Here is a 7,418-nt window from a genome sequence, read left to right on the forward strand (position 1 = left end):
CCGTAGGGGTCGGAAGTGCTGACAGTTTGCGTTGGAAGTTCTGACCCAAACTGTCAGGACTTCTAACACGTCGGAAGTTCTGACCCAAACGTCGGGACTTCTGACACGTCGGAAGTTCTAACCCAATCTGTTGGGACTTCCGACATTAACTGACTAGTGCATTTTGATTCAACTCTTTGGTTGCCGTTGTTTGGCTCCCTAGGTTTATCTAGTATCTTTTATATACTTTGTGGCTAACTTATGAGGGGTTGTATTACTTTGATTTGGAGTTTCCATTGTGGAAACTCCTATTACTAATCGTTTCCGCTTTTAAAGGTGTTGATTTATCAGAAACGCCTATTCACCCCCCTCTAGGCGACATCCTAGATCCTTTCAATTGGTATCGGAGCGAGGTTCTCACCTAAAGCTTCACCGCCGTGAGAAAAGGATGTCGACGCCTATCGAGTTGGAGCCGATGCTTCTCCAAAATGATGGTTCAAACTTTCTACCTTGGTCAATTCATGTACTCAATGCTTTTAGAAAGATTAGTCCTCTTGTTGAGCATATTGTGTTTGCAAACATACCTCTTCCTATAGTTGATTGGAGCAACTATAAGAATTTATCAAAAGAGGAAGAAATATGCGTGCAACTCAATGCTCAAGCTATTAATATCATTTTGAGTACATTGAGTGCAGAGGTTTAAGATGAGGCAATATTCAATGGACAACCACCTCCGGAGAGTGCTCATCTCATTTGGACCAAACTCATTGAGTTATATGGAAAATCCAAATGCGATGATGCACTTGAGGTCGAGTCAATGGAAAATATGTCCATTATGTCTTCATGCAGCGAAGAAGCCTCACAAGATCTCAAGAGCGCCGAGCCGGAGCAAGAGGTGCAAGCCGAGGTGACTGCGATGTCTGCAAGCGCATGCCGGACGTGTCCGGTATCCCTACCAGACACGTTCGGTATGGCCGAGGCAGTCGGACAGCAGACAGTCTGTGATGATGAGGCTCAAGCCCGGTGGCGGCCAAGTGATGAGTCAACCTCAGTATCTCATGATACTCATCACTTGTGTCTCATGGCCAAGAAAAGCAAGAAGAAGGCTAGCAAGAAAGATCAAGCCAAGGAGATAGCACGAGTAGATGATCAAGAAGAGAGTGATATTGAAATTGAAGATAGCTACACTCTTGATCATCTAAGCAACAAAGACAAGCTCATTCTCATGAAGCTAGTTAAGAAGAATGATGAGCTAGAGGAAGAGAATGAGAAACAAGAGCAATCTCTTCAAAATCAAGAAAAGTTTCTCATCTCCAAATTGCAAGAGCTAAAGGGCATAAATGAGAGTGTTTCACAACTAGAGAAGGAAAACTTTGAGCTCAAGGCAAAATTAGATGAACTCTCAAGCAAATATAATGTGCTACAAGCAAACTATGTTCATCTCAAGTGCTCTCATGAAGAATTAGTAGAATCAAGCATCATGCTTGAGGTGGCTCATGAGGTTGTGATTACAACGGTAAAATCATCTCAACCTCCTACTCACACACTCACTTGTACACAATCTCAATTGAATATTTATTGTGCTAATGAGTGTGCTTCTCAAGCAAGCCAATCTTCGATTGAGCAAAAATTTATAGAAAACATAGAGCTCAAAGAAGAGGTGAAAAGATTAAAGAAAGATGTGATTCGATTGAAGGGTAAGGAGAAAGCACAACCTTCTCAAGATAACCGTGATAACATGGTGAAGAAGCTTGAGAAGGGTTCAAACCTTGCTTCCTTCAAAACCCAACAAAGGAATCACATTTCAAGCAAGGCCAACACAACCAAGAGCAAGAAACATGAAAAAAGTATGTGCTATGGTTGTGGATTGTATGGACATGAGTGGGCTATGTGTCCACATAAGAATTGGGCCGACAAGGTTGAAGCCGCCACTCAAAAGGCTTCAATCAAGGAGGCCAAGCAAGTGAAGAGTGATGGACAAAGCGCTTGTCTCATGAGCAAGAAATTGGGGCATCCTACCAAGAAATGCCCAATATATCAAGAGTCAAGAAAGGTAGCCCAAGTTGCAACAAGAAGATGCTATGGATGCAATGAGATGGGCCACAAGGTTGATAGATGTCCATACAAGCAAAACAAGCATAAAGCAAACAAAGATCGCATATGCTATGCTTGTAAAAGAAAGGGGCATCTAAGCTATGATTGCCCAAATGGTAACATCCCTAAGCCGAACACATTTGTTTATGATAATATGCTTAGGAAGACCACAAAAGGAGTTAGCACTAGCAAGGTGATGTGTTCACCACAAACTAGTACTAAGGCCATTTGGGTGCCTAAGCACTTGTTGACTAACCCAAAAGGACCCAACAAGAGTTGGGTACCAAAATGTGCTTAGGTTGATAATGTAGGTACTTGGTGGTGAGATGAAAGCTTCGGGGTCGTTGAGCAAGTAAATTGAAAATATTCACTCAATCTATCAATCAATTCTTATCATAATCTCATATATGGTTGACCCAAAGATAAATCAATGACCATATCGTTTACTTCATCTCTACCATTGGTAACAAGTATCTAAAGACCTTATAGGATAGCCACTTTGTGTTTAGTGCTCAATGGCTCACAAATAAGCATTTTTGTGAAATAATTGGAAGTGACTAATTAGTTTTACTAGTATAATGCCCGTGCTAACGCAACGGATTTATTTTAGAGACGCACATGAAAACAACCAATGTTTTTTTTTTCATAGTTCAACTTTTACACAACATCTTTGAGCACGTATACAATCTGGAACACTAAGAAGTCATAGTAAAGTTTTTTTCTCATATAACCATTTAAGTTACATTCTGTCTAAGTCCTTAATCATGACTTGGAGATCTTCAGGAAAGTTGTCAAAACATTCGTTTGCATGGCTCTTAAGAATGTCCCCCAAAAATTCCATCCGCAGTGAATTTGATAGCTGTGCACGGTAGATATAATAAGTTAAGTTATTAATTTTGTATGTAGTGTACGGAATATAGTTAGAGAATATATGCTTACAGTGTTGATTGGTGGCAATCTTACACCATCCCATGACTTCATGAAATTGTATACAAGGAAGCCTCCTAATTTCCTAGAGATGAGCATTTGTTTGATTTATTTTACATAAATCAAATAACTATTTTGTGATAATAAGAAAGATGAAACATATTATAGGTGATAGTATAATGCCCGTGCTAACGCAACGGATTTATTTTGAAGACGCACATGAAAACAACCAATGTTTTTTTTCATAGTTCAACTTGTGCAGATCCTCTCCTGCCCAGATTGGATGTATGCTTATGTTGATGTTAGACTGACAGCAGCACCAAGAGCTTGAAGCACACTAATCCCAGCTTTTGTGCTGAGAACAATACTCTTTTCAATATCTTGTAGATGTAGAGATGAATACAGGAACTCCAGGGATCAGTAATCACGTAGACTGATATAGTAAAATTATAATAATGCGTTGTTTAGACAAATACAATGGATACCTGTTCTTCTATTTGTTTTGGCCCTGACAGATGGATACTCGGTTGTGAGGAAAAGGCCGTTCATTTCCTTCCTTATGATCTGGTGTGCGCTCCCGAGATTTTGGGAACCATGAATCCAGCAACCTATCCATGAAAGACTACTGATTTTGATCACTTGCAAAATTGAAGCAACGAACCATCCTGCAAGAAAGCTGAAAGCTTGCTTTCTGGATGGAAAAAAAAGCAAACGGCAGAAAAGCTACACTTATCTTGATTCTTGACAGAAAGTGATGGTTCAACTTCCATTGACGTGTGCTAGCCAACCTCTGAATGCTTGGGTCTTGGGAGTTCTGAATACAACAACATTAAGTGTGCAGTTTTTCACCAATAGTTGTCTCCATATTCACTCCATATGCACCATCACCTCTCATGGACACAGCACCAGTGTTGGCTGATATTGCTAACCTGTTACCAACTAAAAACTTGTCTTCAAGCTTTGCTCCAGTCATGGTATTTCCCAGAAAGGTCACAGACAAACCGCACGTCCCTAAGTTTGACCAACCAGCCTGCAAACAACTTTTTCATGAAAGCACGTCAGATATAAAACAGCGCCAGGAAATCTGTTCCAATGTAGTCCGTAGAAAACTGAACATAGAGTAGGAACTGGAAAATCTTCAGACAGAAATGAATCAAGAAGCGCATTACCCTGCTCGGGGATCTCTAACTACTATTCTTTGCAGACTCCTTGTAGTTTCAATGTTGTGAGCATATACATCCTAGACCAGAGTCTGCTAAAGATGAAACTGCATTCATGTCACCTCGAAAATCTGAAGTCAGACACTCTTACCAATATCCCAGGGTTCAGCTCCTGAAAAAAAAAACAAAAAAATTCAGCATGGTAGATGTACAGAGAGTTACCAGTTCACCGCTTGCCAACAATGGATAAACCTTGAGAACTCGGACTGTTTGAGCAGAATGGCCACTTCCACCATCAGGAAGGTCATCCCAATCAACACTTGTCAGCACGACGTAGTCTACTCCGCAAAGGATGTTATCTGTCAGATAATTTGCAGCATAGTCATCATCTTCAACGTGTTTATAACTGACAGAGATCTTACCCCCAACTCGCGACTGCCATGGCTGTCTTCAGAGGCTCCAGGACATCCGGTGGGGGAGGCTCCAGAATCGACATCCCCGGGTGCAGGTGTCGCCGAGGAGCATGATCGTCGCGGTCGCAATGCCATCCCCTTCTCCGCCAGCCCCGCCACCTCCATTCCAACACTGCACACCATCACCGTCAATTCATCAAAACGAAATGAAACCAAAATCCCACAACTGAAGTACTGAACCTGCACGACAGCCTAGAATGCGTCGAATCTGAATCCTACATATCGATTTGCAGTTTGATTCAGCCCTACCTCTCCGATGTTTGGGCACTGGGCCTCGACGTAGATGGTGTTGAGCTTGAGCTCCCCGAGTGACTCCCTCAGCCTCGCCCTCGCGCACTTCTCTCCCTGCGCCGCCAGACGCCGCAGCCACGCCGGCTTCTGCACCTCCGGGTCAGCCCAGCAAGAGCCCAACCCAGAGATTTCGCCGCCAACCTTGGTGTGATGCAGGAGAAGGAGAATCGCGGGCGAACCTGCAGTGTGTCGTGGGGGAGCTGCCACCCATGGTGCTGCGCCATGGAGGTTGCACGCTGCAGCAAAAACAGAAGGAGGCGGCCCCCTCGACGGAGGCGGCGTCGACGGGGACGCGGAAGGGGCAACGCAGATGCTACTGCTGGCGAAAGCGTTGGTGTGGTCGTCGCCTCGTCCTCGCGGGTCTTGGCCGCGCCCCGACGGTAGCGCCCCCGGCGGCTGCGCCCTCGGCCAAGGGACGCTCGGAGGGCAGACACATTAAACGTGAGCCGTCCGATTTGGATGAGTAAGACAGAGAATGACTAAGAGATAATCTGGTGCATCTATTTTGATGATGTTATATTTTCTGGGTGTATTTATAGGTATGGATGTAGCATAGGTTATGACTGTGGAGTAGATATTTATTGTGTGGCTGTAGACTTATTCTAACTGGTGTATTATAGGGGTAGAGATTTAATCATTATCATATTTGCCATGTGATGCTTTTAATGGCTCTCTAGTAGAGCAATGCATTTGTTCAGATACAGGCATACAAGAAGTACTAGAGCTAAAACGAAGAATCACAAGCAGCGCTTCAATTGTTTCTGTCCTATGCCAACCAGACATGTCCGGTATGGCCAGGGCAGAAAGGAAAAGTGTTTATGTTCTTCACATGCCGGACGTGTCCGGTATGTCTACCGGACTTGTCTGGTATGGCAGGAACCAGAGCACTAATTGGGATGTAATTGAGGTTTGATCCATACGATTTCATATATCCTTAATTTGCTCAGAAGCTTGTGATCTATCAAACCTAAGTGGGTTGTGAGTATGTCTCAATGAAATTTAAATATGGCAAATTACTTTGTGTTGGTCAAAATAGAAAATTGACTCCCAAATTCTTAAAAGAATAAAGTGCTTGTTGAAAGTCATTCAAATTACTGGTGGTACTTATTTAGGGGGAGCTCAGTTTCTATTTTGCACCATTGTGGACTAACAAATTTATCTAGCATTACTTGTAGTCCTTTAGATGAAAATTGATTTCATATATGGTATGATTATTTGACAAGTGAGGTCAACATGATGTTGTCATGCTATGTATTATCTCAGTGGTGATATTGTGGGCTCAAGACAAAGGTATGTATTTATATACATGCATTGTAAGTGCATCTAAGGCCCTTTATATGCTAGTGTGTGCATTTGTGTGATATAGGATAGATGTTTTTCAAAATCCCTAACTAGCATGTGTAGGTGGTGTGGTTTTTGAAAATCATGTGGTTTTTGGGTCTTTGTGACCTAGTCATGTCATATTGTGATTATTGCTACCCTTGGTTGATTATTTGCCTAATCACATGTGACATGGTTCTCTCAAGTCCATAAAAATCCCTATGTTCGTCTAAAACCTCTCTCAAGTTTTTGAAAATCAATTCTTGGCTAATTCATGTCCCCTAAGTGAGAATCCTAAGCCTATTTCAATTGATGCAAATATTATGCCTAGGAAGGTTTGTTATTGTACCTTATTGGTTAGTATTGCAAAAATTCCGCTATTCATACTAAGGCTATGCCTAAGTATGTTGTGTCTAACATGAGAGGACCCAAACTAGTTTGGGTACCATCGAAAAGTGGATGATCATTTGTAGGTACCATGGCATTGGAGATTTGATTCAATGAAATTATTATTGTTCATCTTATGTTGAGTCAAGTATTAAAACCTAGTGCAATTCTATCCCAATGCCAAGTCAAAATTGAGTGAAGTCCATATGCTATCAACATACAAGTGTCATATTCAAGTTGTGGGAATTTATTGATATATTTGAATGCCTGCAAATAAGTGAAGTTGAAGCTTGCAAAGATGATCATAAGCTATTAAGGTATATCTTTTGTTGATCAAAGTTTATTTGGGTGCATATGAGTTAATTGAATTGGATATATATGCATATGTTGCTTGCTATGAGATGTTTGAATGGATTAAATGCTTAAGTAATCAAGTTTGAAGTTGGTTTGATTGGATATGTTCATAAGATTTCTTCTAGTAAGTGGTTTGAATGGACATATGTCTTGTGAGAGTATTCAAACAAGTTGATTTCAAGTTTGATTCAATTTGGAGAAAAATAGCTCAATTATTGAAATCTGTCCAATATTGAAAATCTGAGCTAGCAATGATCATTGACATGTTTGAGCAACCAAATCTATTTGTATTGGCTTGAAATTTGGTCTGCATGCTCTACACTTATGGTATTAGTTGCTGTGCAAATTTTATGAGATTTGGATAAGTGATACTTCGGATTTGGAGTAGATCTTGTCAGCTATAGTGCAGCAGTTTTTAGCATGTAGCAGTGTG

General features: G+C 41.4%; 1 long non-coding RNA gene across 6 annotated transcripts; it reads right to left on the reverse strand.

The window, feature by feature from the left end:
- Positions 1–2,678: 2,678 nt before the first annotated feature.
- LOC136475025 (uncharacterized) lies at positions 2,679–5,368 on the reverse strand. 6 transcript variants are annotated; one of them, XR_010763073.1, is made up of 8 exons: positions 4,883–5,368; positions 4,583–4,745; positions 4,413–4,498; positions 4,170–4,332; positions 3,486–4,030; positions 3,220–3,380; positions 3,013–3,085; positions 2,679–2,932 (listed from the first exon to the last, which is right to left on the reverse strand). It is a non-coding gene; the product is annotated as an uncharacterized lncRNA (long non-coding RNA). The 6 variants fall into 6 exon arrangements; XR_010763074.1 differs by lacking the exon at positions 3,220–3,380 and having other exon boundaries at positions 2,680–2,932; positions 3,486–3,814; positions 3,930–4,040; positions 4,883–5,367; XR_010763072.1 differs by lacking the exon at positions 3,220–3,380 and having other exon boundaries at positions 2,681–2,932; positions 3,486–3,814; positions 3,930–4,030; positions 4,883–5,367.
- Between the last annotated feature and the right edge of the window lie 2,050 nt (positions 5,369–7,418).

Source organism: Miscanthus floridulus, chromosome 8 (genome assembly GCF_019320115.1).
Source record: "Miscanthus floridulus cultivar M001 chromosome 8, ASM1932011v1, whole genome shotgun sequence".
In the NCBI taxonomy this organism is placed as follows: Eukaryota; Viridiplantae; Streptophyta; class Magnoliopsida; order Poales; family Poaceae; genus Miscanthus; species Miscanthus floridulus.